Raw genomic sequence first — 20,554 nt, 5'->3', positions numbered from 1 at the left:
AATGAGGAGTAGGATGTGTAGCTGACTGAGCCACCCAGGAGCATCCCCCTCCACCCCGTGTCTCAATCTTCACAATATCTTGATTTTGACCTGATTAGTCAAAAGGTAGGCGTAGATAAAATATCCAGAATGTGTAAGCTATTGAAGAATAAGCTATCCGGGGTTATAAAAGAGGACAGCCTAGTACTGCAGATAAGTAGGCACAGTTGTAACTATATTTAGAATATTTTAAGATCAAAGCCTTCTTACTACTTTAGAAACAGACAAGTGTATTTGGCATAATTAAATGTATTCATAAAATGATCATTTCTGATTTATTTGAAAATGAAAGTCTTCAAAAACAAAGTAAAACAAAATGAAAGTCTTTAAAAATAATTCAGGACAAAAAGCTCTCCATTTCCTTATCTTTCTACCACTCTCTTTCATATTTTGACAAAATATAGGAAGCTCCCTGCATTCTCCTCAAAATGTTCCCAGGTTCTTCTCTCCTAGGCTTTCACACCACTCATCAGATTTTATCTCAGTTTTCTCAAGTTACAGAGAATTTTTTTTTTTTAAGATTTTATTTATTTGGGGCACCTGGGTGGTTCAGTGGTTAAGCATCTGCCTTCAGCTCAGGGCATGATCCCGGGGTCCCAGGATCGAGTCCTGCATTAGGCTCCCCGCAGGCAGCCGGCTTCTCCCTCTGCCTATCTCTCTCTCTCTCTCTCAGGAATAAAATCTTTTTAAAAAAGATTTTATTTATTTATTTGAGAGAGAGAGAGATAATGAGCAGGGGGGGAGGGCAGAGGGAGAAGCAGACTCCCTCCTGAGCAGGGAGCCCAGTTCAGGCCTCGACCCCAGGACCCTGGGATCATGACCTAAGCCAAAGGCTGACACTTAACCAGCTGAGCCACCCAGGGGCCCAAAGATTTTTTTTAATGAATAATTTATTAATGTTGGGATATTTTAGTGCCAAAAATAAGCAAAAAGAGAGGTTGATATCCTGAAAAGAAAAGTTTTTAATTTATAAGAATTAATGATCAAGTTGCTGATATTTAGGATTTACTCTTTGGTATTAATTCATATTTATTGGGTAGCTACTTTGTGCCAGGCGTTGCGTAAGGTGTCGTGAGCAAAGTGGAAACCAGAATGCAGCAGGGCCCTGTCAGCACATGTGACAGCATTACCTTGGCCACCAATTCTCATCATTCATCACCTCCCAGAGCATCACAGTAAAAGTCTCTATATTTTAAAGGAGATTAAATCCTCTCCAATCGACTCTTTTTATTCATATTTAAGGAAACCCCAAGCACTTATAGGATGGTATGTGGTTACAGAAGTGCCTGCGATTTACGCTTTTAAATATAGAAGACTGATCACTTAAGTTATATTATCGAACTATTATTAAGTATTCAGTAGCATTTTGGGAGGTTCTATCAGAAACACAGTAGAGGCCTAAGATATTGTCCTTGCCCTCAAGGAAATTATAGCAATTAAAGACAGTCCTTTTGGGGAGTGAGGAGGAAGGCGGGGAGAGTTTATTTGGTATTTAGGTAAACTAGCTAATTTCTTTTGTATTTGGTCAGGACTCAGCATGAAAAATAAAATTTAAGTATACCCAAATATACCATTTACTTATTCTCATATATCTGGTTTATAATTTTTGGCTCTGAACGTATAGTACCATAATTCTTCATACAAATAAGTATGAATATAGACCTCTCTTATACCATCTAGATATATATGGTATATTAATATAATAAGATGCTATATTATACATATATAAAAATATATAATTATAAAAACAGATTTACAAAAACATAATCAATTCCCACATCCAATTTTTTCTGAGTATAGTTGACATATGATGTTACATTAGGTTCAGGTATATAATATGGTGATTCAACAAGTTCATACGTTGTGCTCCACTCACAAGTGTGGCTGCCACATGTCACCATAGAACACTATTACAATCTCTCATTGACTGTAGTCCCTGTTCTGTACCTTTTATCCCTGTGACTTATTCATTTCTTGATGGGAAGCCTGCACTTCCCACTCATCTTCACCCATTTGGCCCATCCTTCCACCTCTTTCTCTCTGGCAATCATTAGTTTATTCTTTGTATTTATGGGTCTGATTCTGCTTTTTGTTTGTCTCTTTATTCTTGTTTGTTTGTTTGTTTTTTAGATTCTACATGTAAGTGAAATCATTTGGTTTTTTTTTTTTTTCTCTGACTTATTTCGCTTAGCATAATACCTTCTGGGTCCATGCATGTTCTCACAAGTGGTAAGAATTCACTCTTTTTTATGGCTAATATTCTATTCTACAAACACACACACAGTATCCCCCATCTTCATCCATTCGTCTATGGGTAGACTCCTCTTAGTTTGCTTCCATACCTTGGTTATTGTAAATAATGCTGCAATAGACTTAGGGGGTGCATGTATCTTTTCAAATTGATTTTTTTTTCATTTTTTAAAAAAGATTTTATTTATTTATCCATGAGAGATACAGAGAGAGAGAGGCAGATACACAGACAGAGGGAGAAGCAGGCTCCATGCAGGGAGCCCAACATGGGACTTGTTCCTGGGACTCCAGGATCATGCCCTGAGCTGAAGGCAGACACTCAACCACTGAGCCACCCAGGCATCCCAATTGTTTTTTCATTACTTTGGCTAAGTATCTGGTAGTGGAAACATTGGATCATATGTTTCTTCTATTTTTCATTTTTTGTGGAGCTTCCATGCTGTTTCCTACAGTGACTCCACCAATTTGCATTCCTACCAACAGTGCACCAGGGTACCTTTTTTCCCACATCTTCAGCAACACCTGTTATTTCTTGTCTTTTTGATTTGTGGCCATTCTGACAGGTAAAAGGTGATATCTCAGTGTGGTTTTGATTTGCATTTCCCGGATTCCGCACCAAATTTCTGTCTGTGTCTCAGTTACATAGGCTTTATAAATCTTAAATGCAATTGCTAGAATTGTCCTATATAGTCTTTTAATTAAGCTTTCACCTTTTCCAATTGTGTTCCCTTCGTTTTTTTGAATCTCAAACATTCTTTTACAATCTGATACAAGCTTTGTATCTTTAATCTGAAATTTTTGACTAGCTGTGTTTAAACCAGTGTAGCCTGCAGATTTTCACTGAGCAACCTCCTGAATGACACACACTAGATGAGGTGCTGGTAATAAGAAGAACAAAGGAACACCTTATGGTCCATGGGGGACAATAACTTAATGTGATAAAAGCCACATCATATTACCTACGGGCTTCAAAGATTCCAAATAACTGGTAATGAGAGACATTAGATGTGATATTAGTTTAAGAAATAAAAATTCCGGGATCCCTGAGTGGCGCAGCGGTTTAGCACCTGCCTTTGGCCCAGGGCGTGATCCTGGAGACCCGGGATCGAATCCCATGTCGCGCTCCGGGTGCATGGAGCCTGCTTCTCCCTCTGCCTATGTCTCTGCCTCTCTCTCTCTCTGTGACTATCATAAAAAAAAAAAAATTAAAAAAAAAAAGAAATAAAAATTCCTATTCAGACCTTATATTCCTATCCCTAAAGTATCCTCAAAAGATCATGGATATTGTTCGTTTGCAGTGTTAGTATTTGTCTTTTCCCACATGAGACAGGAGATTAACCAGAACAGAATTGGGAAAAGTGAAAGGCAGTTTTTACGTTGTGTGTTGTAGGAGGCAGGGTGGGTAGGTCTTGTTGTGTTCACCATAGATCTTTCCATCTTTGGGACCATTGTTTGCACACAGACCTTTCTGGGTCACCAGCAGCTGAACCTATGAGAGGAAAGACGAGAATCTTGAATGTAACTGGAACTTTTGCCGTAAAGGGAGCTGGTCCTGGGGAGTAGAGTCAGGAAAGCTTTTGCTTAAACTTCCAGTTTTAATTTGAGGCAAAGTTTGGGGCTCATGGCACAATGAGAGCTGTCTGCCAGACCTTTTTTTTTTTTTTTTTTTTAATCAATCAGACACATTGTTTGTTCCTCTGGGTTTGATAGACATGTTGTAATAAGGTCCTGAACTGCTCACTGCCTCTTTATGTACTTTCTGTCTAAAGGCTTGTTACTATTGTGACCTATATTCATGGAACCACAAACAATGGGTTTAACCATTAACTTTCAAACCACCTGTAAATGAATTCTTTTATAAGATGACAATTATATAGGCTCCCAATGGTTGCTTAGAGTGTCAAAGAAAAGGATTCAGGTTGAACTAGGTTATTAAGGAACTGGGACTTGATGTTTAGGATGCCCCTAGTCTGAGCAGATAATTTGCCTTCGCCCGACCATGTCAGATAACACTGTTTAGCTGACATTCCAGTGTCCTTGAAAAACATAAAGTTTTCTAAAGTTGGTTTGGTTGAGAATAAAATTAAATTGTGGCAATATCTTATATTCATTGAGTAGAAACCCACAATCTATGCCACTATTTAGTGTCCATTAAGACATGATTTGATGTTAGGTATCTCTCTTCTGGGCCTTTCCTTGTGGGCCTTGGGGAGTTAAAAACCACAAACGATACATAGTTTTCTCTTGTCATCTAAAAGACCAAAGAAGGTGACCAAAATCTTGCCCCCTCAGATTCATAATTATCTTTATGTATTTTTTCTTCTATTTTTAATTTAGCAGTAATCCAAAACAATGGTTGCTTCCAGAAAACTATACAATCTGGTAATGTGGCATGCTTAATTAATTTTAATGATATTTTGTCCAAAATAGGGGGACTGTCCTATTGAAGCTGTGAAACGAACCCTATTTGGATTGCACCTACACTGTCGGTAACATAGGACTTCATCTGAGGTTTTCCATACTTTCTACTTTTCGCTTTTTTTATTGGGGTTTAATTTCCACATGCTATTTCTATAGCAACTCATTCTATAGAATAACTTTTTTTTTTCTATAACATTAGAAAAGCCTTTTCCTATCCTTCTGGTAGATTAATTATTCTTCAGAATCTATCTGTAGGCTGGTTTAACCTACTGGCCTCAATTTTCAGATCAAGAAATAGAAACACAGTGAGACTAACTGATAGGTTCAGCACGATCCAGGAGTCAGCAAAACGGTCTCTTGGTTCCAATCCTGACTTCACTTCCTGAGCCATTAGGCAGTTCCTGAGTAATGACTTTTAAAGTGAATTCTGTGATTCACAAATATACATGCTGATTTTGATCAAATTATTTAATCTCCTCCATCAGTATTTTTACAAATTTATTGTATACATGCCTCTTATCTAGCAATTTAACTATATAATGTGCCCGTGTTTCTTTTTTTGCTGGTATCTTGAATTGTTACTCTTTTTTTTCTTTCCTTTTTTCTTTCTTACTGTTATTTATTCTTGAATATTTAAATTTATTTATTTATTTAAGTAATCTCTACATTCATTGTGGGGCTTACTCATGACCTTGAGATCAAGAGTTGCACGTTCTTCTGATGGAGCCAACCAGGCACCCCTAAAATTGAATTCCTTAAGAACGCCTGTGCCATCTGTGAACCTTTCAAGGAAAAGGACTCTGATCTATATTTCTTTGTAGTGTCTGTAATGCTTAGGGCCTTACATAGGGTTCAATCCCATGACCCCGAGATCATGACTTAAGCCAAAATCAAGAGTAGGATGCTTACCTGACTGAAAACCCAGGCGCCCCTTGCTACTACCACTATTGATAATTATAAGAGTAGACATTTCTCGATCATTACTATATACCAGACATAGTTGACAAGGTCAATTCAATCTTTACATCACAACATCCCTATGAGGTAAGTACCGTTATTATTCTGTTTTACAGGACAGGGAACTTCAGCTCAGAGATCTAAGCAACTTACCTAAGGTCACAGAACAAGTAAGTAATGAAACTAGTCATCAGGTGGTCTGATTCCAGGACCTGAGGTTTACTTGCCGGGAAGAAGACTATTTGGGAGAGAGTAGGGGATGGAAGATGCGGACTGTGGAGATAAGACTTGTCCTACCCTGGATGTCCTTAGAATTTTGTCAAGGGCAACACCTTTATTTATCTCCCTCAGTGTCAGCCTTAAGACACATGAAGGCATGTGGTGAGAAGAAATCAGGTCTTTCCAGACTGTACTTTTTATTAGCAATAAAGTTCTTGTTGCTTGGAAGTAGCAGTAAATGATCCCAGGAAGAGTTTCTGGTTGCATTTCTAATCCCACACCCAGCAGAGATGGCAGGGAAGACAAAAAGAGCTTCCATGATTAAGTAGCAAGACCCTTTCAGCTGGGCCTGAGAGTTTCAGCTATGGGAATCTTACTGTGTGGCCGAGTGGAAGCAATCAACTCAGAGCACGCTCTTTCTCACTACTGTTACTGTTCAACCTTATCAAATAATAACCAGAACTTGCCACTTGAGTCAGGTGTCTGGGCTTTTTTCTCCTTCTCTTTATTTCATTTTTGCTTTTTTACTCCTATAAATAAACGTCCATCCTGAAGAGTTTAGGACAATTAGGTGAATTCACTGAACTGCTCAAGTTTTTCACTTAAAATTCAATTTTGGTTAAAATGTTCAAACCTGGGACGCCTGGGTGGCTCAGAGGTTAAGCGTCTGCCTTCTGGTGCAGGGAGTGATCCTGGAGTCCTGGGATCGACTCCCGCATCAGGTTCCCCACAAGGAGCCTGCTTCTCCCTCTGCCTGTGTCTCTGCCTCTCTCTGTGTGTCTCTCATAATAAATAAAATCTTAAATAAATAAATAAATAAATAAATAAATAAATAAATAAATAAATAAAATGTTCAAACCTATTTGATCTGAACAAAACATTGGGCATAGGCTTTATCTCTTCCTCTTTTTCTGCATAAGGAAACAAAGCACAAATAATAACATGATCCGCAAGCAATGTACACCCAGATAGTATGTGAACTGGGAATAAAACCAAACCACCTATCTCTCATTTCAGTGCCTTTTCCACCCCAAAGGTAGTAAAGAGTGTGCATTGTAGTATGTTTGCTCTTCCTCTGTTTTGGTAGAAAGTCCCACTTTAATTCTTTCAGTATGAAGTAACTTCCTGTCTAGTGTGCTACGGCAGCTGCTTAGCAGCGTTTTCATGCCTACGGGAAGATTGTATCGCCCAGTCTTTTTTATTTTTTTTATTTTTTTAAATTTCCTCAATCTTTTTAAAAAATTTTTTTATTTATCCATTCATGAGAGACAGAGAGAGAGAGAGGCAGAGACACAGGCAGAGGGAGAAGCAGGCTCCATGCAGGGAGCCCGACGTGGGACTCGATCCTGGGTTTCCAGGATCATGCCCTGGGCTGCAGGCGGCGCTAAGCTGCTGAGCCACCCGGGCTGCCCTGTATTGCCCTGTCTTCTACAAATTGGGCATGGCCATGCGAAATTCTTTGACCAACAAAATACAAACACAAATGACAATTACGTGTTACTTCTGAGACAAAACATTGGTTTAGTTGTCATTAACCAAAGAAGCTGTGCTTTCCAGATGATACAAGATGGTGGTGCTTATTTCCACCTGGACAGTTAAGTTGTTGCACTGAAAACAGTTGTCCCTGGAAAGTCACCCAGACACTGAGATACTAACCAGGTATTTCAGGCAGTGAGAAATAAATCACCATCGTGTTAACACACCAAGATCATAATCTTGTTTGACGCTGCAGCGTGATCTAGCCTATCCTAGTCATTACTACTGGGCTTTAGGAATCTACATTAACTGTATTAGTGAGCACCTGGGAGGGGTTAGGCATCATGGTATGTATTTGGGATTATGTTCTCATTTAATAATTTAACTTTTACAATGGCCTAAGTAAGGCATGTATCTATATCATTTGCAAATGAAGACATTGAGTCTCAGAGAATGTAAGTGAATTCCCAAGTTTACTCAAGTAGTAAGAACCAGAGTCACTCGAGGCATGTCTAGCTCTAAAGCCTCTGTTTGTTTGTTTTCCCACCACACAGCACTGCCTGACTTCGAGCCATGCTACTCTGAGTGCTTAAAAGTAGTAGTCGAGGGATGCCTGGGTGGCTCAGCAGTTTAGCGCCTGCCTTCGGCCCAGGGCCTGATCCTGGAGTCCCGGGATCGAGTCCCGCATCAGGCTCCCTGCATGGAGCCTGCTTCTCTCTCTGCCTGTGTCTCTGCCTCACTCTCTCTCCTCTCTGTGTGTATCTCTCATGAATAAATAAATAAAATCTTAAAAAAAAGTAGTAGTCGAGGGGCGCCTGGTTGGTTCAGTTAGTAGAGCATGCAGCTCTTGATCTTGGAGTTGCAAGTTCTAGCCCCTTGTTGGTTGTAGAGCCTACTTTAAAAAAATTAATAAATTAAAAAAGTAAAAGTAGTAATTGATCCCGTAAGCATTTTGCAGAGCGTCCACTGTGTGTTTATCACTCTGCCAACTGCTCTGAGTGAGCGATGCACCCTGTCTTTAAGGAATTCGGAATCTAGTTAAAGGGAGGTGAGCCCATGAAACAATACTGAACACTATGACGTGTGAGTCTGGCATTAACAGCCTCTCAGCCTTGAATTGGGACTTGAAGGTTAGTTAGGATGTAGGTGGATGGGAAACATCGGGGAGACCTGTCTACACTGTCCACCATTGTGAGGAAAGAGTATGGACTTAAATAGCGGCCTTACTTACCACTGATACTTCTCAGTTCCAGTTCTTTCATTCGTGAGATGGGTCAGTGATAGTCTCACATCATAGGGTTGTGGTGAGAATTACATCGGACAGTGAGTATCACTTCCCAAAGTGATGGCACAGTGGGTGCTCAGTAAATATCAGCTGTCTTTTCGGGTCACCTGGCTGACTCAGTCGGTTGGAGCTCTTGACTCTTAAGCTCAGTTTGGTGAGTTTGAGCCCCATGTTGGGTGTAGAGATTACTTTAAAACATATACAGGGCAGCCTGGGTGGCTCAGCGGTTTGGCACCACCTCCAGCCCAGGGCCAAATCCTGGAGACCTGGAATCGAGTCCCACGTTGGGCTCCCTGCATGGAGCCTGCTTCTCCCTCTCCCTCTGCCTGTGTCTCTGCCTCTCTCTCTGTGTGTGTCTCTCATGAATAAATAAAATTAAAAAAAATAAAACATATACAAATTAGTTGTGTTCCAATGTCTGGAAACAATAGGCATTGGTGTGACATCCAACATGGGAGACCATGATATATGTGGTGATATCCATGGGCTTCGAGGGTTCCATTTAGGTCTGATTTTTTTCTTTGAGATACTTAGAAGATGAAACAGCCTCTTATGAGTGTGGTGAGCTCCTCTCTATGCTAAGTGCTTTGGGGGAACAAGGATGAACTAGACCCAGCCTCTCTGGAAGAGCTTGAGTGTGTCCAGGGAGAATGGCTCAAGGGACTCCCCACATGAATGACACCTCCTGAATGACAGCGGAGAAAGGACAAGGCCTGAGGGGGTGTGCAGAGGAAGGGATGACTGTGGTGCCGCTGGGCCCAAGGTGAGGAAACAGAACACAGGTTGAACGTAGCAGATGCCAATGGTGACGGCGGCGGCTGATTTTATTCTTGCCATCTTTACGGACCTACTCCAGCAGCTGCGTGGAGGCCAGCCGTTACTCACTGTGTCCAACTTTTCCTTTATGAAGTAAAGCTGAGCAAAGAGCATGGGTTTTTCAGTCACAATGATATGGATTCAAATCCTTTTTTTTTTTAAGATTTATTTATTTATTTATTTATTTATTTATTTATTTATTTATTTTAGACAGAGAGAGAGAGAGAGAGAGAGAGAGAGAGGCAGAGACACAGGCAGAGGGAGAAGCAGGCTCCATGCAGGGAGCCCGACGTGGGACTCGATCCCGGGACTCCAGGATCGTGCCCTGGGCCAAAGGCAGGCGCTAAACCGCTGAACCACCCAGGGATCCTCAAATCCTTTTTTTTTTTTTTTAAAGATTTTATTTATTTATTCACGAGAGACCCCGAAACACAGGCAGAGGAAGAAGCAGGCTCCCTGCGGGGAGCCCCAGAAGCTCAACCACTGAGCCACCCAGGCGCCCCCACGGACTCCCGTTTCATTAAAATTCGGTTGATTTGTTCATTCTGCTAAAAGCCTATTAATCGAGAGGGTAGCCTCCAATGTAACGCCTGGAAAGCCTTAGGATGATTAATGGAACACAGAGAACTAGCTTCTGTGTGAAGTTGGGACTGCCAGCCTACCCGCCGGAAGCCACCATCTGTGCTTCACTAGAGGCCACACACCACACTTGAACCAAGACAGCGGTTTGCCTAAGACTGGCATAGACTTGAAAGTTCTCCGGAGAAAGCCAATAAAACCGGCATGAATAAAATTGGGCAGGCTGCTTCTGACTTTCTAAAGCTCCTCTGGAAGGCCATTAAACAGGAATCTAAGAGATGGAATGCAAAGCAAAGCTGTTTTCTGGTTTATGGGACGGCAATACTCTAGAAATTCCAAATCTGGTTGAATGCAATATTAGGACTTTGCTCTGAGAGCAGCCTTTGATTTGTAAATATTCTTAAGGAGCTCGGGCCAATGCCGGCAAACCCCAAGGAGGGGGCAACAGGTGGCCCAATGGCTGAAGCCTGCCTCCCAGCCTCCCAGCTCGGTGCTTCCCCCACGGAGCTTCCTCCTACCTGCTTCTGCTCCTCCCTCTCCGTCAGAGGAGCCAGTGGGTCCAGGTCCGGGCCTGGAGGAGAAGAGACGTCACTGAGCACGTTTGGAGTTTGAATCTGCGTTTGTTTCCTGGCTCCTCCCCTGGGCTCTAAGCTCCCTACAAAAGGGACTACAGGTGGGTCCTTTACGGGAGAATCCCCTTGTTTAAACCGTGTCTGCTCAGGAGCACTTTTGGGAATTTTGTTCCCAGATTCTAACTCCTTGATGAATGATGGTGGTGCGAGTGCGTGCTTAGGCCTATCTTCTCTTCTGAGCTGCTGCTTACAGTGAAGCTGGGATTCCCTGGGGGAATATTTTTCTGGATGAAGCAAATGCTATGAGCAAGAGAGAACATTTTCATCCCAGAAGCACTTACTGAGTGGCTGTTCCTTGCTTGGAACGGGATTCAGGGTAAGGGCGGACACAGGGATTAAGAAGACCGAAAGTCCCTGCCCTCAAACAGCCAGGGCTGGAGCAGGAGGGGAGGACGCGCGCTGGAGAGCGTGTGCAGGCAGCAGCGGCCGAGTGCTGTGGAAGAGGACAGAGGGTTTACCTGCATTTTTTAAAAGATTTTATTTATTTATTTCTGAGAGACAGAGAGAGAGAGGCCGAGCCCCAGACCGAGGGAGAAGCAGGCTCCCTGCAGGGAGCCCGACGTGGGACTCGATCCTGGGACCCCGGGGTCATGGCCTGGGCCCGAGGCAGATGCTCCACCGCCCAGCCCCGGGCACCCACCGAGGATCTCCTTCTAGCTAGGGTTGCCCCGCATCTTCGAGGGCATTCCATTTCCAGTGACCTCTCATTTCTGATAAACCGCCTGTTAACTTGCCCCAAATCTTCTACTGAACTAGAAAAATTCCTGGAAAATCAGGGTTTGTGCTTTCGCGCCCATAGTATCTCCCAAACCAGCGCACCGACTTAGCAGAAGCGCTCAGTAAATATTTGTTCAATAAATAGATGAATGATCTGCAAGGCAACAAAAACTTTTTATAATGAGTCTGTACCCTCCCTTTATCGTGAGTATCTGCAGTCACTCCCCAGAATGAAGACCAAACAGGAACATTAAAACCAGTTCAAATTTGAAAATTCCATAGTGGATGCAAATTCCAGTCTGACGAGAACAGAGCAATATCATAAGGACTGTTAATGAAAAAAAATATTTTTGGAAAAATTGCTCCATAGTAAGAAAATATACCTCCATGGGGACCCCTGGGTGGCTCAGTGGCTAAGCGTCTGCCTTGGGCCCAGGGCATGATCCTGGGGTCCCGGGATCAAGTCCCGCCTCAAGCGCCCCACTGGGAGCCTGCTTCTCCCTCTGCCTGTGTCTCTGCCTCTCTGTGTCTCATAAATAAATAAATAAAACCTTAAAAAAAAGTTATATATCTAAAACTGGAATCAAATTTGGTGAGAATTTGTTCTTCCAGTATAAGGAGATCCAGCATATGATGATTTTGATTGGATTTTGAGCACTGCGTTCTAGAAATTCATAAGGTAATTTTGGAGGCTCTTTGGTATATATATTACGCAAAAAAAAAAAAAAAAAGGGAAAATACTGTGTTTATACTGTTGCTGCCATTTTTCCCTTCGTGGATTCTAGAGGTCAATTGTCTATCAAGTGATAAAAAAATGCTCTGTTGAGTGATGTTAGACACGCAGTAGGTCATCTCTTACAGCAATTCAAAGCCAAGATTTCCCTGTAAAGGGCAGTAAATGATATGCTGGTTCTTTGCAAATATCTTGTGCTTGGAAGACTGGGCTGGAATGTTCTCCAGCAACTCGCACTTCAAACTCACATTATTTTAGCAGTTAATAGAGGTTTTACTTAAATTTAAGACATTTTGTGAGTCCTTCAAACGCTATTCCAGTTAATTTTTAAATGCATTGGCACAAATGGAACAACAAGAATGATTAGGTTCTAAGATCATACATATTTATGTTTCTATGCAAACCTTTAAAGTATTTCTTAGGATAGAATTTTTTTTTTATTTGGGAAAATTTGGATAAAGATTGTGAGTTTCAAAACTATTCAGTGTACTCTGTTTTGGTGTTTGATTTCATGCATTAATATAAATCATTGCCTGGCCTCCTTTTTCCTGTCTGTAGAGTTATCTAGCTATCTCAATACCACTTAAAAATAATCTTCCTTTTTCCATTGTCTTAGATAACCTATTTCCCCCACAATACCTTCGGTTATGTGACTGTTCTAATCAGTCATGAGCTGTGATTTGACCATTTCTGTGGGGTTAGTGGGCCAACTGATACCCAGGAATTCTCACTGTCTTGGGAGAGTCCAACATTTACAAAGAAACTGGTCACCCTGTGTCACAAGGTAATTGTGGGTAGTGCACAAAAGTTTAGTCTCACTTGAGAGCTATAAATCTTATCTTAGTAAATAAAATAAAACTGGCTAATGATCACCAACCATATTTTCTTCTTTCCTAAGGGATGGGCTTGAAAAAGAAGAGGGTGTGTTGGGGTTTCTAACAACAGCACTAAAACAGCTTTTAACCTTATGTCAACCAAGACAGGTTGTTCTCATTACACAAACACACCTTTCTCAGTTTAGTCCTCTCGTGTTATGATTGTTCCCACATCTACAGAACTCCGTGAGAAATGATGCTGAAATACCTATTTGTTTGTACAGAAGTATTTGAAGGTACTTTATTTTCTATAAGGACCAGGAGCTGGCTTTCCCCGAGGCACATCAGGGCAGGGTGGTTTCAGAGGAAATATACGCTAGAGCCAATAATTTGTTTGTCACATAAATTACAATTATCTGTGAAGAAACATGGTGAACCAGTGGAGTGTGGAGTTTGGGGGGAGGCTAGTCTGGTTCGCCATAAGCCATTGAATCATCTAGTGAACGTGAAGTCAGTGTACTTGTTTCTTGATTGGAAAGCTTTGCTTGGAGATAAATCTGGATAAGCCTTAGTGAATAGAACTGAACCAGTTTTACGGTTTTGTTCTGGTTCAGTTGACGTAGAAAGAGTCGTGGTCCTCTGACCCTACGTACTTTCTTACGATGGCTACCATGGACTTGGTTTGATGCCATTTAGTCAGAAATGCAAAGAGTTCAATGAACTGCATCTCCATTCATGGAACTCTGCTTTCTTCGAAGGGGAAACAGAACTTTTGTGTTTGAGCTGTTTACACTTCCGTTTTGGAGACAAGACCTATGCATCTGAAACTCTAACCAGCAGTAAAAACCAGTTTTATGAATCAGAGTCAAGGGGCGCCTGGGTGGCTGAGGTGGTTAAGCATCTGCATTCAGCTCAGGTCATGATCCCAGAGTCCTGGGATCAAGCCCCACATCAGCTCCCTGCTCAGAAGGGAGTCTGCTTCTCCCTCTCCCTCTCCCTCTGCCCACCCCCGCCACCTTGTTCATGCTTGCTCTGTCCCTCTCTCAAATAAATAAATAAAATCTTTTTAAAAAATAAAATAAATAAATAAATCAGAGTCAAATAATGGAAAAGTGACTGAGTGAGCGTTCAGAGGGGAGACACTCATTGCTGATAGGAGCAATCTGCAGCAGCTTCCTAGACAAGGTAGGACACAGCTGGGTTCCAAAGGGATGGATGGGTAATGAGGTGGAAAATGGAGAGCATTGAGGTGAGATGTGCCTGAAGAAAGACAAGGGGGTTCAGGGAGCGAGATGCTGAGACCGACTGGAATAGAAGAGATTAGACGGGGTGTTGGCGGGGTCACAGGGAGAGAGAGAAGCAGACTCCCCACTGAGCAGGGAGCCCTACATGGGGCTCGATCCCAGGACCTCGAGATCACGACCGGAGCCGAAGGCAGATGCTCAACCAGCTGAGTCACCCGGGCGTCCCTCGACAGCTCTTTAAATTTGAATGCGGATATCATTGTAGATACATTTGGGGTTTTGCCACTACATGTTTCTCAACTAGAGTTATAGTGAAGGGTTCATCTGGATTTTGAACATCGCGAGAGAGTTAAAAAAAAAAAAATAAAGGAGCACAGAGGATCCGGGGGGTAATGAAACGGTTCTGTATGATACTATACTGTGGATACAGGGACGTGTTTGTTCAAACCCATAGAATGTATGTACAGCACCGAGAGGGAACTGTAATGTAAACTACAAATTCTGGGTGATAATGATGTGTCGGTGAGGGTTCATCAATTTTTAACTGCTGGGGGCGTGTTGATTATAGGGGAAGCTGGCATGTGTGAAGGGGGAGGCTGTCCGCCCAACCTCTGTACTTTCCGCTCAATTTTGCTGTGAACTTAAAACCTAGATTTTTTTTTAAAGCTATTAAAAAAAGATTTAGGGGCACCTGGGTGGCTCAGTGGGTGAGCTTCTTGCCTTCAGCCCAGGGCCTGATCCTGGGGTCCTGGGATCGAGTCCCGCATCAGGCTCCCTGCATGGAGCCTGCTTCTCCCTCTGCCTGTGTCTCTGCCTCTCTCTGTGTCTCTCATGAGTAAATAAATAAAATATTTTTAAAAAAATTTTAAAAAGGAACACAAGTAAGCAATACACCTACATAGGCTTCTTTCTTTTAAAAATTCAAATGAAGATAAACAAGATCAAACTTTGGAAAGGCACACTTCTTAGGAGAAAAGTTTAAATAATTTGATTTTTCATCTGTGATTTAAAATCTCCTCTCTGCTTCTTTTCTCCTCTTATTTAATACTACACACTTTTTTTTTAATACTACACACTTAGAGAAAATTTGAATAGCTATATCCTAAAAGTCACGTTCCTTATTTATTTATTTATTTTTTTGATAGTCACACAGAGAGAGAGAGAGAGAGAGAGAGAGAGAGAGGCAGAGACACAGGCAGAGGGAGAAGCAGGCTCCATGCAAGGAGCCCGACGTGGGATTCGATCCCGAGTCTCCAGGATTGCGCCCTGGGCCAAAGGCAGGCGCTAAACCGCTGCGCCACCCAGGGATCCCCAAAAGTCACGTTCCTATTATTAGCGGGGCTGTCGCCCTTCAAATGGGCCATAAAATATATCACCTCAACCTCCAAGTCTATTTGTCCCTCCCTCGTACGAGTTGATGGCCTTGTGCAGGCTACGGATTCCAGAGTTCCCGCTACCTGGGCAGGCACGGTACTACCTTGGCAAGAAGATGGTGCAGAAGGAAGGACCTGGGCCCCGAGCAGGTGGACGTGTAGGGCCAGGAGAAGATAGCAGGCCCTACATCATTCGGGACAAGGCTTTTCTGACACCTTTTGTGTATGCTTTTGGATAGACCCCAGCTCCCCCGCTGGTCGAGGAAATTCAGGCTCCCGGTTCAGGGAGTTAAAAGATTTGTAATGAGACCTCAGAGGTGGCAAAGGACTAACTTCGTTTATTTTGTCTATCTGGTCTGTATCCCAGAACTCTCTCATCTCATATTTCTCGTAAACATTTTGACACTCTGTTGAATTTTCTCAAATTTCTTCCATCTGGAGAAGCGGAGCATTTATCAGACAACTGTAGCCAGCTTGTCTATCTTCACACCCGAACCTTCGGTGGCCCACCACAGGAAAAAGTACTCAGCACACACGCTGTTGAGTTGGGCCATGCAGATTTTCCATTTTGAAAGAACATTAAAAAAAAAAAAAAAGAAAGAAAAGAAAAGAAAAAAGAAAAGAAAAGAAAAGAAAAGAAAAGAAAAGAAAAGAAAAGAAAAGAAAAGAAAGAACGGGAGGAGTGATTCTTTCTCCCATCGGCTGGCAAGTTTATTGTTGTGCCCCCCCCCCCCCCCCCGGGGGGCTCAGCGGCGGAGCGGCTGCCTTGGGCCCAGGGCGTGACCGGGGATCCCAGGATCGAGGCCTACATCGGGCTCCCTGCATGGGGCCTGCTTCTCCCTCGGCCTGTGTCTCTGCCTCTCTCTCTGTGTCTCTCATGAATAAATAAATAAAATCTTAAAAAAAAAAAAAAAAGACTATTGTTGTTTATAAGGCACTCACCCTGGGGCGAGGGTGGGACAGCATTGCCTGGGCTCAGGGCGCAGCTGGTGACCCAGGCCTACCCGAGAGGTTGGGGTCTCCGGTGCTTCAGGCTTGCTTACCTGCTGCTCCTTCCAGAATGCGAGCACCTGATGCGGAGAGAGCCCCCCCACCGAGGGAGGGCGTGGGCCTGTGGCTGCGAGGTGGTGTCCCTCTCCCCGGGATCATGCTTAGGGTACAGATCTCTTCGCAGCAGTAGCGCTTTCAGGGATACCCAACTAAATAGGCTCAAGTAGGGATCCCTGGGTGGCGCAGCGGTTTAGCGCCTGCCTTTGGCCCAGGGCGTGATCCTGGAGACCCGGGATCGAATCCCACGTCAGGCTCCCGGTGCATGGAGCCTGCTTCTCCCTCTGCCTGTGTCTCTGCGCCTCTCTCTCTCTCTCTCTGTGACTATCATAAATAAATAAAAATTTAAAAAAAACAAAAAAAAATAGGCTCAAGTAGAATTAGAGAATTGTTTCATTTGTGATTCTCTTTCTTTTTATAAAGATTTTATTCACTTATTCATGAGAGAGGCAGAGACCCAGGCAGAGGGAGAGGCAGGCTCCTGCAGGGAGCCCGACGTGGGCCTCCATCCCAGGACCCGGGGTCATGCCCTGGGCCGCAGGCAGGTGCTCAACTGCTTAGCCCTCCCCGGGCTGCCCTGTGATCCTCTTTCTTGCTCCTGCTTCCCCACCTCCCATCTTCAATGTTTACATTATATTCTACCCTCACTCTAACATGACTATCTGAAGAGCTAAAAAGATACAGAAAATATTCTTTAAAGTATAAAAAAATATAATTCTACCATCAAAGAAAATCTGTATATAATTTGAGAATGTTTTTCTTCCAGCCCTGTTGGGGACATAAATGTCTTTTTGAGAAACACAAAATCCTTTGGTTTCTGTTTGTTTTTACTTGATATGTTACCAGGAATATCTTCTCCTGCCATGGAACATTCTTTGTAAAAATGGTTTTTGATAGTCACTTAATATTTCATCTTAGCAAGTTGGCACTACTGTTTTTTAAGATTTTATTTATTTATTCATGAGAGACCCACAGAGAGGCAGAGACACAGGCAGAGGGAGAAGCAGGCTCCATGCAGGGAGCCCGATGTCGGGGCTTGATCTCAGGACCTGGGGATCACACCCTGGGCCAAAGGCGGCCGCTCAACCACTGAGCCCCCCCACATATCCCCGCACTACTGTTTTAAAAACACATTTCTATTGTTAGGTTTTGGGGGCTATTATAAACAAGAACAAGAGGAGTAATCTTATACAGAAGCTTTTTGAGTTGCATTATAAAGTACTAAATGTTTTTTCTTTAAGTATTATACATTTTTAAATTAAAAACTTTTTCTTGAAAATATTTTTGTATGAAAAAATTTGAACACAAAAGTTAGGTCCAATACAATGATGCCCCACATTCCTGTCACTGAGTTTCAAAAATCATCAAGATTTTCACAATTATCAATATTTTCCCACATTCATGAATGATTATTTTTCCAGGTAGTCACTAAAAAAAAAAAAAAAAAAAAAAAAAAAAATCAAGAAAGGTGTACCAATTTGTATTACCATGAGTTGCCTCAGTAAAAATACCAGTGTGAAAAACATAAATTTTATAGGCAAAACATTGTTTTGTTGTTTTGATTTGCATTTATTTCATAGCCAAGAGTTTGAAGAGTCTTTCAAATTTTGTTTTCATTCAGTGTTCTTTTTGGATTGTATATTGATATCTTTTGTTCATTTTTCTTGTCTTGTATTGGCTTTTTTCTTGTTTATTTATTATTATTATTTAAAGACTTTATTTATTCATGAGAGACAGAGAGAGAGAGAGAGAGGCAGAGACAGAAGCAGGCTCCCCGCGGGGAGCCCCATGAGGAACTGGGTCCCAGGAGCCCAAGGCAGAGGCTCAACCACTGAGCCTCCCAGTTGCCCTAGCTTTTTTCTTATTTAAAGGGCTCTCTGTAAAAGGGACATAAGCCTGTCTGTCATAAAGGTTGCAAGTATTTTCCCAAGATATTATTTGCCTTTTAAATGAATATGTATGCTCTTTTCTGACATAGAGCTATTTATTTATTTATTTATTTATTTATTTATTTATTTATTTTTTATTGAAGTTCGATTTGGCAACATATAGTATAACCCCCGGTGCTCATCCCATCAATTGCCCTCCTCGGTGGTCACTCAGTCACCCCATCTCCCTGCCCACCTCCCCTTCTGCAACCCTTAGTTCCTTTCCCAGAGTTAGGGGTCTCTCATGGTTGTCTCCCTCTCTAATTTTTCCCACTCAGTTCTCCATTTTCATTTTTTAAGTAGAATCTACATATCAAAACATTTGTTAACTTCCTTTTTTTTTTTTTAATACTTACATTATCTTTCCCCATTCTGGATTTGGAAAAGTCCTGTACTCAGTGGCAGTATACCTTGGTGATTAAGTGTGTGAGTCCTGGAGCTGTGCATACAGTTCAAATCTTCACTTGGCATTTCCGAGCTGTGTGAGTCGCAGCGAGACCATTACCCCCCCCCCTTTTTTTTGATACATTATCTTATTTTATTCAAATATCAGTCTGATCACACATGGCCCGAGAACACTCAAATAATAAGCCACATAGAAAGAGATGTTAAAGATTGGTCTTCAAACATTATAGCCAATGATGCCACGCTTGCCTATGATCTCGCCGACCTCAAACCACATCCACACCTCGGTGGCCACCAAACCTTTCAGAGCTTCCTTAACTGTGAGCTGTTGGAAGCTACCAGTTTGAGCACTCTTGACTACTTTTTTCAAACTCTAAATAACTGTAAGGATCTCAGCAGGGGTTGGAGGAACCAGCTCAACCCTGGCATAGTGCCAAAATGTGGCCAATCGAGGCTTCCAGTAGGTCACAGCAGCTTCACCAGCGCCTGAGCCTTCCTGGTGAGGTTACGGATGAACGAGGCCAAGGTTCCAGGATGGAAGTTCCATCGCCCTGGACCCCCATTAACCTCTCTGTGCCTCAGTTTCTTCATCTGTACAATGATTATATGATTACCTACTTCATAAAGCTGATGTAGGGATTAAGATACTTTGAAACACATAGTACAATCTATGCAAATAAATATTAGCTATTGTTATTGTATATTTAACTCTTTAACCCAATTGAAGCACTGTGGTTTGTAAATAATATGTACAAAATCCTTTCAGGTTATTACTTACACAAATCTTCAATATTTTGTGGTGAACAAAATTCAACAGATGAGTAAGTGTATTTAAGAAATGATTTAAAAAGAACTATCTTACCCCTGGCTCCCCATGAGATAGAATCTTTCTCATAAATCATCTTTGCATTGTAGAAAAATATGTAATTCTTAGAATCATATATTTTAAAGAAGAAACTTTACCTAATACTAGCTAAAGCTTGTCATTCAAAATATTGGAAACTGAGGTGCAGAAAAGTCAGGATCTCATAACTGAGAATCAGCTGAATCGAATCTAGAACCAAGGCTTCTCTGGTCTAATTCTTTTCTAGGAGTAAAAAAACAAAACCAAACACCCCTCCCCCCCCAAAAAAACCCCCACAAAACCCCAAATGGTCTACCCATATATCCATAATTCATTAGAAGTTTTGCTAATTTAAAACTTCCCAATTATTGAGGGAGGAGAAAATCTATTCCAGTGGAAAAGAAGCTGTTTATAGCCTGATTTACACAAAGTCAAGTCAAGAACCAAAGGAACTGGAAAGATGACTTTCTCTTGAAATGGGTATTTGAGGTCAAAGAAGGTTTTTGCACCTGAATTCTCTGGATATTTGCCACAATTCTTACTTTTGATTTGCTCAAGGGATTTAATCCATTGACATGGAGCAATTGAAAAATGATCTTCAGGCTTCAGGCACCCTGGACCACCACCCAGATAATCCAGGTCCAGCGTTTGCTCCTCGGATAATAAGTGTCTGTTGGGCACCGTCCTGGGCCCTGGCCCTGTCGTGGGGAGTCAGGCCGACCGACACAAGCTTGCCCTCTTGGAGCCTATATTCAAGTGAGATTGAAAAAAGAA

General features: G+C 42.1%; 2 long non-coding RNA genes and 1 pseudogene across 2 annotated transcripts; all 3 read right to left on the bottom strand.

The window, feature by feature from the left end:
- Positions 1-2,522: 2,522 nt before the first annotated feature.
- On the bottom strand, positions 2,523-11,130 carry LOC140634806 (uncharacterized). The gene is made up of 3 exons (XR_012032183.1): positions 10,956-11,130; positions 10,561-10,613; positions 2,523-3,778 (listed from the first exon to the last, which is right to left on the bottom strand). It is a non-coding gene; the product is annotated as an uncharacterized lncRNA (long non-coding RNA).
- Positions 11,131-15,874: 4,744 nt separating this feature from the next.
- LOC140634805 (uncharacterized) lies at positions 15,875-16,908 on the bottom strand. The gene is made up of 2 exons (XR_012032182.1): positions 16,600-16,908; positions 15,875-16,093 (listed from the first exon to the last, which is right to left on the bottom strand). It is a non-coding gene; the product is annotated as an uncharacterized lncRNA (long non-coding RNA).
- Positions 16,909-19,045: 2,137 nt separating this feature from the next.
- Positions 19,046-19,527, bottom strand: LOC140636082 (ATP synthase subunit g, mitochondrial pseudogene; annotated as a pseudogene).
- Positions 19,528-20,554: the final 1,027 nt, after the last annotated feature.

The sequence above is a fragment of the Canis lupus genome, chromosome 6 (genome assembly GCF_048164855.1).
Source record: "Canis lupus baileyi chromosome 6, mCanLup2.hap1, whole genome shotgun sequence".
Taxonomy (NCBI): Eukaryota; Metazoa; Chordata; class Mammalia; order Carnivora; family Canidae; genus Canis; species Canis lupus.
The sequence above is the reverse complement of the archived record's forward strand: the minus strand, read 5'-3'. Positions and strand labels throughout refer to the sequence as shown.